Raw genomic sequence first — 21082 nt, 5'->3', positions numbered from 1 at the left:
TGTGCAGTTCTTTGAACTCCTCATATAGAAAATGAGGTTTTTATAGTCCTGTGTGAATGGAATGGCCTTATCTGCTAGATTTGGCTGGACTCCTGTATAAGTGTGTGGGAGACAGATGTTGGAGATAGGATGGGAGTGGGGAGGACCTCATGAGCACATAGAGGACTCTGTGCATGTGGGGAGGTGTCTCCTCGGTATAGTGCACATTCTTCATGCACATTCATGGATGTCTCCTGGCAAAGGGTGGGAGTGTGGGGAGGGACGAGGGAGTTACAAGAGTTTCAGAGAGTCTCTACTTGAATGTGAAATACCCCAGGGAGGGGCTTCACAGAAACCTCATTTCTAATCACTGGGAATGTGGGGGGTTCTTGCTTTGTGAGATTTATAGCCTAGTTAACCTTCTGCATTAGGACCATGGGGATCTCTAACCTAACCTTCCATTGTACAGATGAAGAAACTGAGGCCCAGGATGTGACTTGTTCAAGATCACCATCTTTTAGGATCTAGAGATTACCATACTAAGTGAAGTAAGTCAGAAATCAAAAGACAAATACCATATGATATCACTTATATGTGGAACCTATAATATGACACAGATGAACTTATCTATGAAACAGAAACAGACTCACAGACATAGAGAACAGACTTGTGGTTGCCAAGAGGGAGAGGGGGTGGGGTAGGGATGGACTGGGAGTTTGGGATTAGCAGATGCAACCTGGTATATATATACAGAATGGATAAACAACAAGGTCCTACTGCATAGCACAGGGAACTATATTCAATATCCTGTGATAAACCATAATGGAAAATAATATGAAAAAGAATGTGTATATATATATATATATATATACACATAAAGAATGTATATATGTGTGTGTGTGTGTGTAACTGAATCACTTTGCTGTACAACAGAAATTAACACAACATTGTAAATCAACTATACTTCAATAAAATAAAATTTAAAAAAAGATCACCATCATTTAGTGGCCAAGCCAAGGTAGAGTCCTGATGGCTGATTTCCCAACACAGCTTTTTCCCTCAGTCGCAGACCTGACACTTTTAGCTGTGTCCAGTTTACTCCCTGTTTACTTCTGAACTGTAAGCATATTTCTGTCCTCCCCTCTCCTTACTACCAGATTCTCAGAGACCTTGATGGCTATAAATTTTGGAAATAGTAAAATGTCTTCAAGAAATATTTTACCACTGGCCTATTTCATGTGTTTCAGTTAGGAAATGAATTCAACTGCTAGTAAGAGAAAAACAAATTAAAGTGGCATAAATAATATAGAGATCTATTTTTCTATCAAGCGTTAAAAAATCTGGAGTCCATCACTGGCACATCACCCATAAATGTCAATGGTGACTCTAGGTCCTCTTATGCTGCTCAGAAATCCTGCTTGTGTGTGTGTGTGTGTGTGTGTGTGTGTGTGTGTGTGTGTGTGTGTGAGACTCTTCTTGTACTCAGGATGGCTGCAGTCTTGTTCTAATTAGGAAGCATGGAGAAGGGCAAGGGGCACAACTTGTGCCATGCACACAGGGATTAAGGACCAACCCCCTCCAAGTGACTACGTCACATAACCACCCTAGTTGTTGAGAGTATTAAATGAGATGGTGTATGTTAAATCCCTTAAATAAATCTTGGCACATTGTGAGTGCCTCAATGAATGGTCATTCCTTTTCTTCATAGAAATGTTAGATAAAGCTGGGAGACCAGGAAGGGGATGGTGGTGGGCACAGGATTCCTAAAGCAGTTATATCAATTTGTGTGGCTCAGTCATTTTCGTGATGAGCTTTTTGAGTTTGAAAATGGAAAGCGAATAGTCAGAGAGCTTTTGAATTGACAGGAGACAAGCTAGTTGAAAATCCATCATCTTAAATTGTTTCCCCTTGATCACACTGTGCTATTTTTTTCGATGATTTCACCAATAATGACTTCTATTAACTTTCTATGTGACTTTTAAAATAAGAGATGATTTACAGATAAAAACATCCTCCCAGACTCTGTGACCTTGAAAATTACGTGAGATCTGATTTACAGTTCTAATACTTTGCACTTCTTCAATGCATGTTCAAAACATATTAAAAAGTGAAGCTCAAGTTAGTTACTCCTGGTGCGGTGAGGTGGAATGGGAATTTGAAACTGTATGATTCAATCTCTTTATTTTTTAGATGAGGGAACTGAGGAACAGAGAAGCAGGGAGACTTTCCTGAAGTTACCTGACAAGGCAGAACTTGGACTAGAACCTGGGTGTTCCACCTCCTAGTCTTCATAACTTCTGTTACTTTACGCTCCAGTCTGATCAGTGTTTTAAGCATGTCACTTCTGCTTCCTGGGGTTTCGTCCTCATATGGAAGAGGGACTGGACCAGCAGTCTGCTCGGGCATTTCTTCACAGAGCCACAGTCAGACCGCTTCCATGGGTCTGCCTTGCTCCTCCTCCCTCCTCTCCCTTTCAGACCATTATTCTAGTGTCCGAGACCTATGGCCATGGGTAGCACAAGGAGGCAAATCACCGATCCAGTTTATGGTGAGCAAACTGAGACTGAGTGGTAACCTACAGTTTCGTGCAGATACAGTGACCCTAGGAAGGGGTCACAGTGATGAGCAACGTCACACAAAGTTTAGAGGAAAAACATGTTGAGGCTTGCTATTGTGTAGTGGAAAGTGTACTCTTTAGACTGTGGCCAATTGGAATCCTGCTCTATCTTACTAGCTGATCACCCCAGGCAAGTTAAGGCAAGCTACTTAGTCTCAATTGCTTCATTGATAATAATAATAAAAATACCTAGGTTGGAAGGTTGTTCCATGAATACATGGTAAGTATTCAATACAGCAGTAGTAGTAGTAACACAGTAGCATATTAACAAAAGTATTTGCAATGAAAAAGTTGGTGTGGATTGGTGATTCTTAACCTGTTCTAGATCTGGAAGTGGCTGCCCTTCCCAAAAACACATACACATACAAATATGCAAACAATTTGGGGGGTTTATAATATTCCTGAAACCCATACATGGACCTTATGGCGGTCCATGGATTCCTAATTAAGAACCTATGGAGAATATCTCTATCAGATTCCTTCCTGCTTTATCACTGATTCAGTAAAATTTCCTAAGCTTCTCTGACAACTGAAGAAGCACATCTAGATGTTGCATAAACCAACTGCATTACAACAAGACTTTTACTACTGAAGCCCGCGCACCTAGAGCCTGTGCTCTGCAACAAAAGAAGCCACTGCAATGAGAAGCCTCCGCACAAAGACTACAGAAAGACTCTTTGGCAAGGGGCCTGAAATAGAGTAAGACTAGGAACTTTGATGGGAGAAATTAAAAGTCTCAAATTCTACATTAACTAAGAATCCAGTTAGCAGTTATCCAAAATTAAGGAATTAAGTGCTCATTATGATTCTACAAAATGAGAAAATGCCAAATGTGAGATGCTCACAGTTTTGAGAGTCTGAAACCTAGAGAAGAAGGAGTGTCTCTTGGTCTTCTGGCCAGGCTGACCATGACCAGGGGGGACTCCATTTGCACAGGGATAGGGCTGCCAGGAGCCCCTTTGCAAATAAAGCGCTGGGTTCTGTTATTCCCCAAGGCGCCCTTTGTGGAGTTAGGGAGAGTGCGGTTATCTAGTTGGTTCATTTGTTTGTTTTCAAGGGCCTTTAACAAACTCTGCTCTGAAGCTTCAAGGCTCTAGTCTGAGTGAGGACGATGCTCTTGGACACCCCCCATTCATTCTCCAGACATTTACTGAGACCCTCTACGTGCAGTGCTCTGTGGTGAACTGTGCTATGAGGTATGAAAAGGCAAATGATTCTGTGCTTGTTTTAATGTGGACTGATTTTCCTAGCTTATACTCTTTCTGGCTATTCTTCTGGCATGCTCTCTCTGGTTATACTTTCACTCCAATTATTTTATTTGCAACTTCCAGAAAATTGCAAGGGCTGTCTGACAGGGATTTTTGTTCCTATTTTATAGAAGAGCCTAAGCACAGAGAGGACGTAGCTTGCTCCGGGTCATAGTGGAAAGAAAGTTTATGTCCCCTGATTTTGAATTCAGTCACTTTCCACTGTATAGGATTGCCCATGAGTTGCTTGCTTTAACATGACAGAGACCTTATATACACACTGACTGTGACGCAAGGCAATGAAAGGAAACTGTGGGGTCAGAGATAAAGGGGATCCCTTTCAACGGGCCAATGGGAGCAAGAGAGTCTTTGGGGAGTAGAGCTTGTTGGCTTTTTTCTCCTTGATGTCCCCCAGATAGATGGGGAAAAAAAGGGACTCAGCAATCTCTTTACTTCTTCCAACCTTGGGAAGATTTGTAGCTGATCCATACCCACACAGCATGTACACTGCTAGTTTTCTGATAAACTACTTTATTCATTCCTGGAACAAATATTTACTGAACACTCCTCTCAGCTGCCCGTCTCATGATGAAGTAGGAGGTTTTATGTTGACAGTATTGATTCCAACATATATACACATATACGTGCAACACATGCACATATACTTTCCTTTTCTTGCTGAGCCAAAAATTTCTGTTTAGGTACCCACTACTGAGTCTGTACTAGTTTCTTGGGGCTGCCATAACAAAGTACCACAAACTTATTCTCTCACAGTTCTGGAAGCCAGAAGTCTGAAATCAAGGTATTGGCAGGGTTGGTTCCTACTGGAGTCCCAGAGGAAGAGTCAGTTTCTTGAATCTCTTCTAGCTTCTGGTGGTTGCTGGCAATCCTTGACATTCCTTGGTTTGGAGTTACATCACTCCAGTTTCTGTATCCGTCTTCACATTGCCTTTTCCTCTGTGTCTGTGTATCTCAAATCTTCTTCTCATTTCTCTTATAAGGATACCAACCACCAATTTGATTTATGGTTCACTCTAAATCCAGGATGATCTCATCCTGAGATCCTCAACTCAGTTGTATCTACAAAGACCCTATTTCCAAATAAGGTCACATTCACAGGTATAGTGGTAAGGACACACATGTATCTTTTTGGGTGACATTATTCAACCCATTATAGTATCCAAATGGGACTTTGCTTCTCATCCTTGTTTTGAGGAGATTTATGCTTTCCAATGAACGTTTATATTACTTGTAGCAGTGACACATTTTAAAGAGTGTGGCATTCCATATAAATGAAGGGAAAATGTGTTAGTTGAATGAACAAGGAGGGTAGATGACAAATACACCACAAGTGCTACACGTGCAGCAGCAATTGAAAGGATGGATTCATTCCTTGGCTACAAAGCACTCTGAACCCCTAGAAGAGTAGTGTGATTACAAGTGTCTAGGTATTACCTATTATGCAAAGACTTGGGGTTACTCTCATATCAAGTACCCGGACTTATTTTACTTATGAAGTCTTAGATAAAATATTTTTTTTGTTACACTGTACGAATCAATGAGTATTTCAGACAGTGCATTCTTTCAAGCCTCAATTTTCTGAATAGAACAGGGGGACTTGACTATTATTGGGTAATAGAGATCTCATGCAAGTGGGTTGTATGTAATAAGGAAGACAGGTGACTAGAATATGAACTTGTTTGGGCATTGTGAAAGAGTAGAGATTCAGACGATGCAGTTTTGATTGGTAGCATGTTAATGTGCAGTTGCTATAGATGTTTTCCTTGACTCAGAATATAAAAGGAGAAATTAAGTTCAGCTAAATCGTCTTCAGTGCTTCCCATTACATTTAGGTTTATGGATCATTATTTATTACTTGCTCAGGATGAAATAGGAACTGAAACCCAACAACAATTTAGATTGGGATTATGGTTTCAATGTTTCAAATGATGCAGACATTTCTTGGTTAAAAACTGATTACTTATAATAAATCAAAACCGTGCTCTTCTTTTTTGATCTGTCCAGGAAGACAGGTTTAGTGAATAAGTTAGCCTCTTAGTTTTTAACTTCTTAAATCACCTAACTCAGAAAGTACACATGGCAAGTCTAATGCTTCCTGAAGTCTGCTTTTTTAAGTGCAAACCACTTTTAGAAAACAGTTTATTTCCTTCACCTGAGGACAATGGGTTAAAGAGTAGGTAGCAGCCGTGCCACTCCAACAAACATCTTCCGTCCTTTCTTTAAGGGATGTTGAATGTGTCTAATGGAATCTGGCGTGTTTTCACTACCTGTGACATATCAAAATGGCAAATCCTAACATTTGCTGTATCTAAGGGCACTTTCATACCTTATGCTTTACATTGTCAGCTTGAATTGATATCAAGCTGGGACAGGTCATGAATGTTCCCCCTGACTTCCTATCATAGTTCAAAACGCTCACATCAGCTCTTTAAATGTGTGGTGCAATGTGTGAGGCCATGGGTGTGATGGAGGATACACTGAGTTGCAGTCAAAAACCTGGGATTTAGTCCCAACTTTACCATTCATCAGCTATGAAAGCCTTGGCAAACAGTAGAACTCAATAGATATTTACTGAGCACCTACTATGTGCCAGGCCTTATGGAACAAGAGGACAGAGAGCAAAAATAGACATGGATCCCACAGAATGACCAGATGTTGAGGCACATGCATAAATAACTCCAGTGTGAGGTACATAGAGACTTGAGCTGAAAGACAGGAGTAGATAAAAAGCCATAACAAGCAGAGGAGGGAGCAATTGCTTAAGTTTGGGTTGGGTGGGGAGGAATAAAGGAAGGTTTAATGGAGGAGGTTGATCCATGAGCTGACTTAAATATAGGGTAGGATTTGGGCATGATGGATGGGGAAGGAGGTATAGGTGGAGTGAGCTGTCCATGGAGGTGGTAAAGCACATGGTTCTGTGAAGCCTGATGAAGGGTCTATTAACCTGGCACATGCAGGGGTGTAAGTGGTAGTGCAGTGAGTAGGGAAAACTGAAGCTAGGAAGGTATTGAGCTCAGTACAAAGAAGGGTTTGAAAAGCTAAGGTCTCTGTTGAGGTTGGTCTAGTTTTAGAAAGAAGAAGGAGAAGGAGCAGGAGGAGAAGAAGAAGAAGAAGTATGAGGAGGAAGAAGAGAAGAAGGAGGAGGAGGAGTTGGAGGAGGAGGAGGAGAAGAAAGGAAGAAGGGAAGAAAAGAAGGAAGAAAAGCTAGTTTAGGGCAAGCATTCAGCACCTCTGCATGGTCAGTGAAAAAAAGAGGAAAATGCCCTTTGAGTGGACCATGACCTGTCACAGAATCAATCAATCTGAATTAAAGACCTGGTGGGTCATAGAGACCTGGCATTTCTGCCCAAGTCAGTTTGACAGGCTTCATGAGAGAAAACAGGATATATTTGCTTATGTGTAAATACATCCTAAGTCTGTGTAGGCTTGTCCCTACACTATGGCAAATGAAAAAGCACAAAAATTGTGTTAATAACATTGATCTGAGATTTGGTGGTTTACAACTCTTGGAAATCCATTGTTTAGTAAAGTAGACATTGAGATGATCCGATTTTATAACTAAGTAAGCAAACAGATAAAAGCGTCTCCTTTTGAGAAAGGTGGTTGAGAGGGTGGTTAACTGTGCCAAAAGTTACCAAATTTTGGCTATGACAGGGCTTCAACTTTGGGACAATGTTGGTTAATTAAAAAAAATTCTTCAACTCAGTTCTTGATCAGAATATGAATCTGAGTTTTATAGTTAGCACTGTAAAGTCTCCTTGGGGAGTCACTTTCTCTTGGGTCATGATACTTCACTTTTAAAATAAAGGATATGAACCTGATTTTTCAGTCTTCTCTTTCTTTTCTTTGTATTGATTCAAGTATATGCCAGCACCACGTCAAACCATCACCTAGATTTTCATCCACATGTTATAAGATATTCAAATAGACTGAATTTTCCTTTGTTTAAATATAGAATTAATGCATGCACAGAATTTTAAAGTATTACAACAGTGCAGAGGAACAAAAATAAAACATAAAATTATCCTCTATTTTATTACCAACCCCTCTCCCCAGAGACAGCCACTGTCCGTACTCTCTTTAGTTTTACTGGTAATTATTGTTATAACTTTACATAACACACTTAGATCCCTATTTTTTGATGTATTAACTCTAGACAGAGCTATTAGTTCCTAGATACGAGGTCTAAGGAGTTTACTCACTGACATTACTACCCATTTTTTCTTCCTCTTCCACTTCCTAATTTTTGTTAGCTTGATTATTATTTTTGGAGATTCTCTTAGTTGTCTTCATAAATTTAAGTAATACCACTAAACTCTATTTCATGATTTACCAAACTTTGGACAGCTAAAATCTTTACTATAAAGAAAATGACAATGGTATACCCATCCAACTCCAAATTTTTCTTTCCTCTATAATTATTTTTATTTGATAAAATTTATTACATCTACATTCTCTTCTATTTTTGTAAATACATCTTATGTGATTATATAATAGGTGAATTATAAAAAAGGAAATGATTGACCAGAATTTACAATATTATGGTTATATAAGTATTATTCAATATAGAACCAGGAAGTATGTATTAAGTCATATAGAAGGAAATATTCCATGCCATTAATATATTTCAGGTTAAAGGAGAATCTTCCAAATGTCCCATCTAATGGTTTCTATCTTACTTGATTTCTAGTCTCCCTTAATCCTCAGTCATTCTCTGCTGTCATTGATTCTTGGATCCTATTTCATACTCTTTTTTCAAGTTTCTGTTCTATTTTGATGGAGAACTACATCTCAAGTAGTATTTTTTAATCAGAGTATAAGGGCAGTGAACTTCTTGAGTTTTTGCACATCCAAAAGTGTCTTACATGTCTTTACTTTTAGATTTGATTGATGGTTTGACTGGGTATAGAGTTCTATGTTGAAATCCTTTTCCCTCTGAAGTTTGAAGAGTTTTCATTGTCTCCTAACATCGGAGAAGTGTTCATAGGAAGTCTGATAGTTTTATTCGTTCGTAAGTGACTGCCCCATTGTTCTGACATCCGGATTTTCCCTTTGCTACTGGAATTACCAACTTTCACCATGATGTCCTTTTCATGGTGACATCCTTTTCCACCAGTCCTCTTGGCATTCAGCACCTCTGTGGGAGTCAAGTTGATGACAGTGAGAAGCAATATGGTGTCCTGGACTGAACAAACCATCTGGAGTCAGAAGACCTGAATTCAAGTTCTAAATTTTGCCACTCTTTCCATCTTTAACTGTGTGAAACCTTGCAAGATACTATATCTTCACTTAGGCTCTTTTTTTTTTTTCTACCAAGACGAAATGGTAATAGTCTCAGTCCTGCTCTTTCCTGTCATGCCCCATTATTTTGCAGGATTATTGTTATTGTGAACTACTGGGGATAAAATTGTTTTGCAGATTGTAGAGCTGTATGTTAGGGTCAATATTGCTGCAATGGGTATGAACAGGATGAAGAGTATGGTGTTATAGAAATGCTGGGCTCTTATGTTTTTTCCTTTATCACATGTCACTTTGCCTGGAGGTGTGGATATTACCACGGGGTCACTACTCAGGCAACCTTGAAAGGCAAGCTTGCTAGTTAGAAGACTTGGCCCCCTGATACCTACCAGGCAGTTGTATAGGGCATCCCTCTTTCTCATCAACTCTTAAGGAAGGCACTGGATGTGCTCAGGGGGCCTGAGTGATAAATGACCTGTCCATTTATCCTTCTTAGAATAACTCCTCGCTGTCTGGAAAATAGAAATGACACACAAACTGACATACTGTGTAGCTCCAAAGTTCTTCCACTCATAAATAGAGTAAGAGGAAATCATTTAAATTACTTTTTGGGACATTAGCTTGAATGCTTCTGGGAACGCTATTCTTTCTTATTCAACATATTTTTTAGAGTTAAAACAAAATTTAGTTTTCTGAAGGATATTTCCAGGAAGTGTCAAGCAATGATGTAAGCTGGAAGGGGAGAGAGTAAATTAGAGTCCAAAAATATCAGAAGAATCTTCCCATCATAACTAGAATTCCCATTTACAAATAAGGAAACTGAGACCCTCACCAAGGCAGGGACTTGCCCAAGGTCACATGAGCTGGGTGGAAATAGATTCCAGGACTCCTAACTCCATTCCACAGTTATTTTACTCAAAGAGGTCTCTTAACAGTCTTTAACTTTCTAATAGATTGCTTTGAAATAGAGAGCAGAAAGAGTCCTTGTAACATATATATTCTTGAGTCTGTATTTAATGAAAGCCAGTAGGTGGCAGTACCTCAGAGCATTTCCTGTGACAGACCCTGTGCAGGGCGTGTTTACAAGCATTGGTCCAGGAACCTCTCACTGTAGTCATGTGAAGTAGGGATTTTGGCTTCACCTCAAAGGTTTGAGGAACTGAAATTCAGAGAGGTAAACAAGTTTACACATTTATAACATGTGCTTTTGATAAAGGGCAGAGACTGAAGTTGAACTTGAATCTAATTTTAGTCACAGGACTGGTTCTCTAAGCAGAGTTGAAAAGAGAATCTAGGAGCCCCAGTTTCCTCAAAACTCCAGATTGTTTCAAGTTTCTTAACACATGTGATAAGCAAAGGCACAGATACCACTTTAGAAACAGTCAGATGTTGGCACAATTCATAGGAGTTTTAATGGGCTCAAATTTACTGGATGGTGGATTTCAGATTTTTTGTCTGGCATATGGATCCCTTTCACATGGCCTTTTTGGAATATTCATGGAGCTCAGGAGATAATTTTTAAAAATTGAGAAAAAGATGAATTGCCTCGGTGAGACCATTCCTGCACTTGTGCCTTCAGCCCTGGGTGCCACTCATGATGAGGTACCACTCATGGTAATGGAGATAAGTGTCCAGGATGGAGAGGAGCCTGAGTCCAAGGCATGCAGCAAACCCTGGAAGGAAATGCACATGTTCAGCTCAGGGCCTCAGCCAAGAAAAAACTCATGGGGTACTTGATAGCTGTGTTCAAGTTCCTGAAGGACCATGACATGGAGACCAAATTAGACTTGTATCATGTGCCCTCAATGGGCTGCTCCACCAACATATGAAAATGATCAGGAGCCATATTTTTAGCTTTCAATCCAAATAATTTACTAACAGTTGAGCTTTCTGAAGATGACCAGGCTACCTTTGGACATAGAGTGAGCTCTGTTCTGAAACAGAGTGATCCTTCCTCCCAGGGAATTGTGGAGAAGTTCTGACAGGTGTTGGACTGGAGCCATCAGAAACATCAATCCAGCAGAGTGGCAATATTCCTTGGTTTAAGTCTTGTAAATCTCTGCAATATCACACACCTTTGTGCCACTCCCTTCTGGCCTGCAGAGTTAAATCAGCTGATAGCCCTATGGGAGTTCCCTTGTAGGTTATTTGTTGTTTTTCCCTTGCTGCTTTTAATATTCTCTCTTGGTGAGAGACATGGGTGACAGTTTCCTTTCCCAGATTAGGGAAGTTTTCAGCTTTATGTTTTCAAAAATGTTCTCAGCCCTTTCTTTCCTTCTCTTCTCCTTCTGGGACTCCCTATAATGTGAACACTAGTGTGTTTGATGTTGTCCCAGAGGTCTCTTAAACTGTCATCACTTCTTTCCTTTTTTCTGTTCAGTGGCAGTGATTGCCACTACTCTGTCTGTCTTCCGGCTCACTGATCATTCCTCTGTATCATTTAGTCTACTGTTGATCCCTTCTGGTGTATTTTTCATTTCAGTTATTTTATTCTTCATCTGTGTTTGGTTATTCTTTTTTTAATTAATTAATTAATTAATTAATTTTTGGCTGTGTTGGGTCTTTGTTGCTGCACGCAGGCTTTCTCTAGTTGCGGCGAGTGGGGGCTACTCTTCATTGTGGTGCGCAGGCTTCTCATTGCAGCGGCTTCTCTTGATGCAGAACATGGGCTCTAGGCATGCGGGCTTCAGTAGTTGTGGCACACAGGCTCAGTAGTTGTGGCTCATGGGCTCTAGAGCACAGGCTCAGAAGTTGTGGTGCACAGGCTCAGTTGCTCTGTGGCATGTGGGATCTTCCCGGCCCGGAGCTTGAATCCGTGTCCCCTGCATTGGCAGGCAGATTCTTAACCACTGCACCACCAGGGAAGCCCTGTGTTTGGTTATCCTTTATATTTTCTGTGTGTTAAAAACTTCTAACTTCACGCTCTGTGCATCCATTCTTCTCCCGAGTTATTTTATCATCTTTACGACAACTACTCTGAACTCTTTCTCAGGTAGATTGCCTAACTCCATTTCACTTAGCTCGTCTTCAGGGGTTTTAACTTGTTGCTTCATCTGGAATGTGTTCCTCTGCCACTTCATTTTGCCAAAGCTGCTGATTGTATTTTTATGTATGTGGTAGGTTAGTTACGTTTCTCGATCTTGGAGAAGTGGCCTTCTGTAGGAGACATCCTATGTGTCCTAGCAGTGCACTCCCCTCACGTCACCCAAGCTGTATGCTCTAGGGGTTCCCCCTAAGACAGCTGCACGGCTCCTTCTGTTGTGGTGGGCTAACTATGTGGGCAGTCTGGTAGGCTTGGTTGGCCCCTAGCTCGGTTTGTTGCCAGGCCCTGCCTTATGCAGATGCTGTTGGCTGCTGGTTAGCAGGGCCTGGTTGAGACAGGAGGAAGGAGGCAGGGCACAACCTTTAAAAAAATGACATAGCCATTGAGGATACAACAAAAACTGGTTAGAACCTACTAGGTCCAATATGGCAGAACGTTCAACTTCCAGTAGACCTTGAGCCTCATTCTATGCTCATTGTAATAATTAGCGTGCTAAATACACACCCACAGGCGCCATGACAGTTCTGAAGCTGACCATAAAAGGCCAAAAAGTGGCAGTGGTCCAGTTCTTGGAAATCCCCTCCCAGTCTCCAAGATAGTTGGAATAATCCTCCTCCTTGTTAGCCTATGAAATTACCCAGCCCATAAAAACTAACCTCCCCCACGCCTCGGGTCTGCTTTCACCTTCTGAGATGGCCCATACTCTGTCTATGGAGTGTGGATCTCCCAGGGCTGCTCTCGCCTTTTGAGACAGACCGCATTCTGCCTATGCAATCTCTCTCAATAAACCTGCTTTCATTGTACTATGGCTCACTCTTGAATTCTTTCCTGTGCAAAGCCAAGGACCCTCACTTGGCAGCTCATCCCGGGAACTTGTCCAAAACCTGGGACATGACCATCCTCTTGCACCCCATCTTCCTGCAATATCTTTACAAAGGAAAAGAAAGAAGGTGGTCTTCTCCCCCTCCCCAGTTTTCCTTTGATTATAAAAATGTAGCCCTCTTGGTTCTTGGGGCAGAGCCCTCTTGCCTGCCCAGAAGCATCCTATATTAATAAATCTACTTCTTATCTATCACTTGCCTCTTGCTGAATTCCTTCAGTGCCAAGACATAAAGAACCTGAACTTCGTTAAATCCTAAGACAAGTTGTCCAGTTTCATGGTCATGAAACGGCTGACTGCAGAACCCCAGGGTGCCTGGGTTTAGTGCAGGCTCTCTGGTGGGCGGAGTCAGGGTCCAGAAGACTCTGGGGCTGTTGCCCCCTGAACTGGTAGGTGAAACCAGGTCCTGGGGTTAGTGCCAAACTACTGGCAGGCAGAGCCAGGTCCTGGAGTCTGGCTGCAGGGTCCAGGGATCCCAGAGCTGATGTCAGATTGCTGGGGGGATGGGGGTGGGTAACGGTTCCTGACCCAGTTGGGTGTGGGGTCCAGGGTGTCCTAAAGCTTGTGTTGGCTTGCTAGTGGGCAGGGCGAGAGCCCAGCTGGTCCCAGGACTGCTATGGGATTGTGGTTTTCTTGGGTCTGGTGTCCGCCCCCTGGTGGGTGAGGCTGGTCTAGAGGTTAGTGAAAGCTTCCTGGAGGGCAGTGTCAGTGCCTGGCCCCTGGCGGACGTAACTGGGTCCTGGTCCTCTGGGGGGCAGGGCCACGTGTAAGAGGTGTGTCTAGAGGCCTAGAGGCAGCTGTGGGCTCTTTAGTCTTTGGGCAACCTGTCTGCCAAAGGGTGTGGCCATGCCCCAACCCAGTTAGTAGTTTGGGTTGGGCGCGCAGGCGCACAAGCACACAGGCTGTTGGGCGGGGCCAGGTCTTGGCCGTAATGCGCTAGAGGGAGGGTCCCACACCGGCTTTCACGACGCAGTGAAAGGAGTTCCCAAATCTGGCTGCCGCCAGCGTCTACGCCTCCAGGGTGAGGACTCCCCCGAACTCCGGGAGACTCTCCAAGACAAGCAAGTAGGTCTGGCCCAGGCTCCTATCAAATTACTGCGTTTTCCGTTGGTCCCGGTGTGTGTGAGGTTTTACGTGCTCCTTTTAAGAGTGAGGTCTTACTTCCCCCGGTCCTGTGAGACTCCCGAAGCCCCGCTGGCCTTCAAAGCCAGATGCTCTGGGCTTCTTTATGTCTTTAGAAGATCTTTTCTGGTAGGTTCCGGTCTTGCTCTTCCACAGATAGTTACGGTTTTGGTGTGCTCCTGAGAGGAGGTGAACTCCGGCATCTCCCTACTGCGCCATCTTGGCTGCTCCCTCACAACCTATCCTAGGTACACGCATGCGCGCGTACACACACACACACACACACACACACACACACACACACACACACGTGCTTTTTTCATCTTCCCAATACCAAAAATAATTTAAATTTATTGAGCATTTACTATATGCTAATGTATATGTTCATATCTTTCTGTACATTTTGTTCATTTTATCTTCCGCAGGGTCTTATTGAAAAGATACTATAATTAAGCATTTCATAGATAATATATAATAATTATAGGCTAAGTAACCTGCTCAGTATGCCATAGCCAGTTAATGAGGGAGCCAGAATTTCAATCCAGGTGTGCCTGACACTGAGATCTTAAATACTCTGCTCTTCTGCCTCTTCTTCATGAAGATGAATACGTTCGAAGAGCCAGAAATAACCTGGTTTGCACCCAAAATAACTCAGTAACAGTTGGAGGGGTGCTGAAGATAAACTAAAATAATATTATGATTTCTCTGTCATGGATAATTGACAGCTGTGCTCCATTTTGCCCAAGGAAGTAAAATTCCCTGATTAATGAGAGAGAAGCAGAGATTCACAGCCCCACAGGAGAAAAGCTTCCCAGCATCACTGGTTCTCTGTCACTGTTAGATGGAGAAGCTTCTTGATGTCAACCCAAGAATGTCCTTGACATTTCTGCCCAGGAGTGAAGGTTGGAGGAGGGAGTGGGGAAAAGAGGGCAAAGTCGGCATTCCCCCAGGAAGAACTTACTTGACTGGAGCCTTTGGAAGTTTAAATAATTAAATGTGTGCGTATGAGTGCATGGGAGTGTTTGTTCACGTGGAAGATTTTCTGGCCATGACTTCTGAGTATCAGAGCTGCTTCAGCACCTCCTGGAGGAGGAGCTAGATGGCTGCACTTCAAATCTAATTAGACTTTATAAGATAGAACCAGAAAACAGAGAAACTCTCCTGCACCTCCTTCACACAGTAAGAAAACCAACTCATAGAATTCCCTGGAAGAGGGAAGTTCGAGAGGCCTTTCTATCAGTTTGAAGTTTACAGCTGCCTGAAGATGATTTTTCAAACTTTGGATTTCTCAAACAGTTGTCAGTCTGCATTCCAAGAGAAGCTTCTCATTTTCTCTACTTCTTTACTGAGACCACTTTCCTGTAAAGGATTCTTGAGGCTTGTAGTGATTTTTGATTCCACAGAGACTCAGGAGCTCTGTGGAAGTAGCCTCTACTAAGAAATGCAGACATTTCCAACAATTTCCAAAACAGAGTTCTAGAGGACATTCATAGTTTCAAATGTTGCCTTAAAAAATAATCTGGACTTCTCTTCAAAATAATGAATTGCTCACAGATGTGCCTTGTCCTGAGGACACGGAGCATGGAAGAGGAGCCCACAGACAATGAGGTGTCGACATGTGTTGGGGGGTCTGAAAGCAGGTTAAAGACAGTTACAAATTAAGGGCCTTGGAATGGGATACTGTAAGGAGTGAGCCAACATGAACCTGACCTACAGACCTCTAAGAGGTTCAGCCCTGGGTGAGAAAGTGGGGGACAGGTTTGCTGGGGGTGAAAGCAAGATTAGTTGGAATTTAAAAAGAGAATAATTGCAGCTCCAGTTCCTTCCTTACTCCAGACCACTAGGAAATCCTCGTGCCCCTCAACACTGGAGCTCTGAGATTTGTCCCTTCGTAAAACAGAATCACTTAATCCTAAACTGGGGACAGTGCAGGGCTGGTGTGAGAAGTGTGGCCCAAAAAAGGGATAAGACAAAACTCTGAAAACTGAATCCAGGCATTCCCACCTACCTTTCCAAGACCCACTCCCAGAGCCTCAGGCTGAGGTCTCAACCTCAAGGCAGAATGTTTTCTTCTGTGAGGAAATGGAAGGAATTTAGAGAAAAGACCTATATGGATATTGATGTCTGGGAATCTTTCAAGTTCAGTCTCTCTTCCCCAGCACATCCCAAAGGTTTACTTAGGGATAACCATGAGTCATGCTGGTTGAATCTCTTCACCATTCTGTGTGTGTGGTCACGGTGTCTCTTAAAGTGTGGCATTCACCTTAATAATCTCTCTGAACTTCACTGGAGGAAGATATGGGGCTGTACCCCAGGTGTTCTTGAAGGTCGTGCAGTCCCTGGGGCCACATTAACCTTAGTGAGGGCCCCCTCATGCCTCTGTGGTGGGAGATAGAGGAGATTAGTTCGTGAGAATTAACGTGGTCAGGGTGCCTGCCACTGCACAGAAGTTGCACATTATGAAAGTCTTGTATTAAAGAAGAACAAAGGCTGCTCTGTTATCTCCCAAGAGAGGTCATTCAGATGGAAATTGAGGATGAGCTTTGCCAGCAGGGTTTAGCAGAAAAACAATTCTCACAGACTGGCAGGGGGGACCTCAGTGAGCCTGGCTGTGACTCTCCTTCAGCCAGAATTAATATCATGTATATGGCCAAGGGTTTCTTTTTCTTTTTTCAGAGACTATCAAGGGGTAAGCTTTTCTCACCCTCAATTGTAGCACAAAACACCACCCTAAAGACCTCTCAGGATGCTCTTGAAAATTTGTTTCTCCAGGATACGAAGGCCCAAGGCATTGAAACATTGATTAATCCATTCTGCTCAGTGTTGTGTCAGAACAGGAAACAATGCTCAACCTAAGAGCCAGCCATCATTACCCGACTCCTTCTAGAAAAAAAAGGTGTTTAGATCCAGCAAGGTGAAGTAACTAGCTCAAGAGAAGTGGCGGAGAGACCAAGCTAGAAGCTAGACTTCCTGATTGCCAGGACAGCACCCTTTTGAGAGAACAGCTAAGGGAAGGAGGCTTGTGCATTGGCTGGAGGGTAAGAGAGGAACCCAAGAAGGAAACCACAGATAAAATTTTCCTCCTTTATAACTTAACTATGAGCTCACCTTGATCACGGAAATATTGCCATCTCCATGGAATAACTTTTTATACACTTTATTTTTCTGGGAATGGAAACCCCTTTATTGTCTTTGTGCAGGAATATGGCCAGTTGGAAATTGTCATTTTGTGCTTGAATCCTTCACCTTCTTTTTTTTTAATTTTATTTATTTATTTACTTATTTATTTATGGCTGTGTTGGGTCTTCGTTTCTGTGTGAGGGCTTTCTCTAGTTGCGGCAAGTGGGGGCCACTCTTCATCGCGGTGCGCAGGCCTCTCACTATCACGGCCTCTCTTGTTGCGGAGCACAGGCTCCAGACGCGCAGGCTCAGTAATTGTGGCTCACGGGCCTAGCTGCTCCGCGGCATGTGGGATCTTCCCAGACCAGGGCTCGAACCCGTGTCCCCTGCATTGGCAGGCAGATTCTCAACCACTGCGCCACCAGGGAAGCCCAATCCTTCACCTTCTTGTCCTTAACATGTATCCTCATGCTTTGCAATCCTTCCTTCTTTTCTAACCTCCTAAATTTAGTGTAAAAGTATTTGCTTTAAGTCTCCCAAGAGCCATAAAGAAGAATATTAACAGGACAAACCTGCTCTTGTGATATTTTCTACTTACCCAATATTTAGATATTACTTAGTAGGCTAACGGCAGTAACAGGTAGGCCCTAATATGCATAATGGCTCAAATGCAATAGAAAATTATTTTTGACTCAGGAAATAGTACCAGTGAGTAAAAACTTTAGTGGGTGGCTTCTTCTTTGCTCTCATTCTTAGATTCAAGCAGGTGGAAGATCCGCCATCTTTAACCCAGGGCTCCCACGGCTGTCCTGAGCATCAACTCCATTCCTGTTAGATGTGGCAAAGAGCAGGGAGGAGTGCTGCGTGGAGGGGATCTATGGGCCAGGCCTGGAACAGGCACACATCATCTCCCTTAACATCTCACTGGCTAGAAGTCATCAAAATGGCACACTAAACTGCAAGCTTGAGTAGGGCTTTGTGGGAGGGGATTAGGGAACACTGTTCTAGGATGGGCAGTCAAGTTCCAGTGTTAATCCTGCAGTAAGGAAGGGGAGTCATAAATTTGGATGCACAGCCAGCCATCTTTGTCAAATGGGTGTTTTGTCAATACCTTTGGACATGAGACAAAGTAAAATAGCATGCTCTCAAGTGATGGGTGACTTCACTTAAACAGGATTTCCTTAAATAATTCTAATTCATTCTATTCTTATAAGCAAAAAATTACCATTCTGCACTCCAGCCAACTTTTATTTAGCCTTTTTCTCTAAAAAAGTTGTATCAATTTTATTTACCACCCACTTTATGTGTTAAGCATCATACCAGATATTGGGAATATATTAATAAGCAAGGTGGACAAATTTCCTGCTTGCATGAAACTAAGATTCTAATGGGAGAGAGGTGGGGAATAGAAAATAAATAGATTAAAAATGTATTAAATAATGACAAGTACTAAAAGTAAAGTAACACAAAGTGGAGAGGGAAAGAATGGCTGGCACCATTTAGATAGGGAGGTTAGGCGGGTCTTCTTTGAGAAGGTGGCATTTAAACTGAAACCAAAATGACAAGAAGGAGCCAGCCATTTGGAGATCTTAGGTATGAACTTTTCGGGCTTAGAAAAGGGCCAGTGCAAAGGCCCTGAGATGGCAATGGGCTTGACAGTGAGACAGAGACAAGACAAGTATGGATGGCAAGCTGCGAATGAGTGGCTGGTTTGACAGGAGGTGAGGCCAGAACTGTTAGCACACAACCGGGTTATACAGCATCTTGGAGGCTGTGCTAAGGAGGTGCACTTTTACTCCAAGTGCAACAGGAAGCAGCTGGAGGGTTTGAAGCAGAAGAGTGAATCTTGCTTTCATTTTTTTTTTTTTTTAAAGCACACTCTGACTCTTATGAACTCTTATGGATTGAAGCCTGGCAGGAGAGACAAGGGTGGCATTTAGGAGGTCTTTGTCATGGTCCAAGGTAGGATGATAGCAAGTCTGGAATATGGAGGAAGTAACAGAGATGAACGAAGGCTGGAACTGGTGAGTATTTTGAAAGTTCTTTGAGGTACACTTGCTGAACGATTTGTTCTGAAGGGAATGAGAAAGTAAGAAATTGCAATTGCCTCTTACATTTGATACATTTGGTTATTATACTTTAATTCTCTTATTCAATCCTAGATATCCCCGGAAGAAAGCTTCTTAGGATCTAGGCAGGGGGTCAGGAGAACTGGTTCCTGTTTCCTTATTTGTTGTTTTATGTGCCTGGACAAACTCCTTCTTGCTCTTTAATTTTTGTAAGAAAATGACAATAGCTTCTACCTCTTACCTAAGAAAACTGGTGATAAATTTGAAAAATATTCCCTGTAATAGAATTCTAATAGGAGCACAAGATGCTGTTTTGGTTGAGCAGTATGTCCTGAGCATGTGAATTTAATCAGACTGTAACATATTTCTTTGCCCTTTTACAGTGGTGATGACTAACTGGCTCCCATGTGAGGGAGTTTATATTTTAGACAGAGGAGGAAAAATAAAATAATTCTTGGCTTGGGGCAGTTAATATCACTTAATTGAGTCATAGCTGCATAGACTACAACTGAATGTTTAGAGGATTCTAAGGAGAGTTTTTTACATCAGAAGGATGCTTCCCTCCCTTTGCTCTCTTGTCCTTTTGTTATTCATACAGTGGAATTCCATAGAACAATAAAAGTGGAAAAAACTGTAGCTACACACACAATAAATGGGTAATCTAACATGAGATTTTGTACAAAGTCAGGCACAGGCAATGCATATTTTAAAAATTTCATTTGTATAAAGTTCAAAGCAGGCAAAACTAATCTATGCTGTTAGAAGTCAAGATAGTGGATACCTTGAGGTAAGAGGGAGAGGTAGAAAGTGTAAAGGGGTAAGGGATAATGATACAATTCTTGCCCTGAGTTGTCATTACACAGATGTGTTCACTTTGTGATAATTCATTGAGCTGTAAACCATTTTGTGCACTTGAGTAAAAGAAATTTCTAAAGCGAAAGAAAGGATGCTTCTCTCCCTTTGCTCTCTTGTCCTTTTGTTAAGAAAGGGTCTTCTATTGTCTTCTGATTTGACTCATGCTGCAAACAAGAAGCTCAAAAATGCATGTGAAGATATCAGCTGTTATTCTGTACAAGTGAGCAAACACTTTTAGGCCCCAGAGATCATGGAATTAAAGTTTTAGGTACACTGGAAAGCAAAGAAGAGTTACAATTCACCCTTCCATACGTAAGAGTTTAGAGTCTGCAAAATCACACAAGATTGTAGACAAAGTTTAGTGATTTTGTACAAACTCTTTATTAACGCAGAGTTGCAATTTTATTCTTAGAAAGTGAATTTCTCCTTTGGGGGAAAAAACTCAAAGAAAATAAAAGTTCTTTATGTAATTGGAAAACTTTATTTTCTATGGTCTCTATTCCCAAATTTACATATGATCATTTAGTAGTGGTGCTCTCATTCTTTTCCTTAAGGCTACTCTGAATTTTGCTACCTTGTCAGTCTTGTGACATATATTTCTAAAACTGGTGTTTAAGTCCTTATGTCTCTGATAATGACCACTGAATATTAGAGCAAGATGCATGGCTGATTTTACTACTGAGAGAGAAAATTCTTCTGATTATTTGTCTGTTAAAAGATCATTTCTATGTCTTTTTGGTCTCATAACTTTCTGTAAATGAAGAAATGTATTGTGCAACCATTATTTCTATTTCCCCATGTTTTAAATTCCTTCTTTCATACATTTAGTGATTTAAAATAATTGTTATACTCTATAGCAGATAAATCTATTATCTCAAATTCTTGGGAGCT

General features: G+C 41.8%; 1 long non-coding RNA gene across 1 annotated transcript in view; it reads left to right on the top strand.

Moving 5' to 3' along the window:
• Positions 1–1482: 1482 nt before the first annotated feature.
• Positions 1483–21082, top strand: part of LOC309660677 — a 217451-nt gene continuing 197851 nt past the window's right edge. The window contains exon 1 of the long non-coding RNA XR_014263533.1: positions 1483–19291. This is a non-coding gene — a long non-coding RNA (uncharacterized lncRNA). The remainder of the gene's footprint in view (positions 19292–21082) is intronic.

The sequence above is a fragment of the Balaenoptera physalus genome (genome assembly GCF_965194825.1).
Source record: "Balaenoptera physalus genome assembly, chromosome: 4".
Lineage (NCBI taxonomy): Eukaryota > Metazoa > Chordata > Mammalia > Artiodactyla > Balaenopteridae > Balaenoptera > Balaenoptera physalus.
Note: the sequence above shows the minus strand (reverse complement) of the source record. Positions and strands in the feature narration are given on the sequence as shown.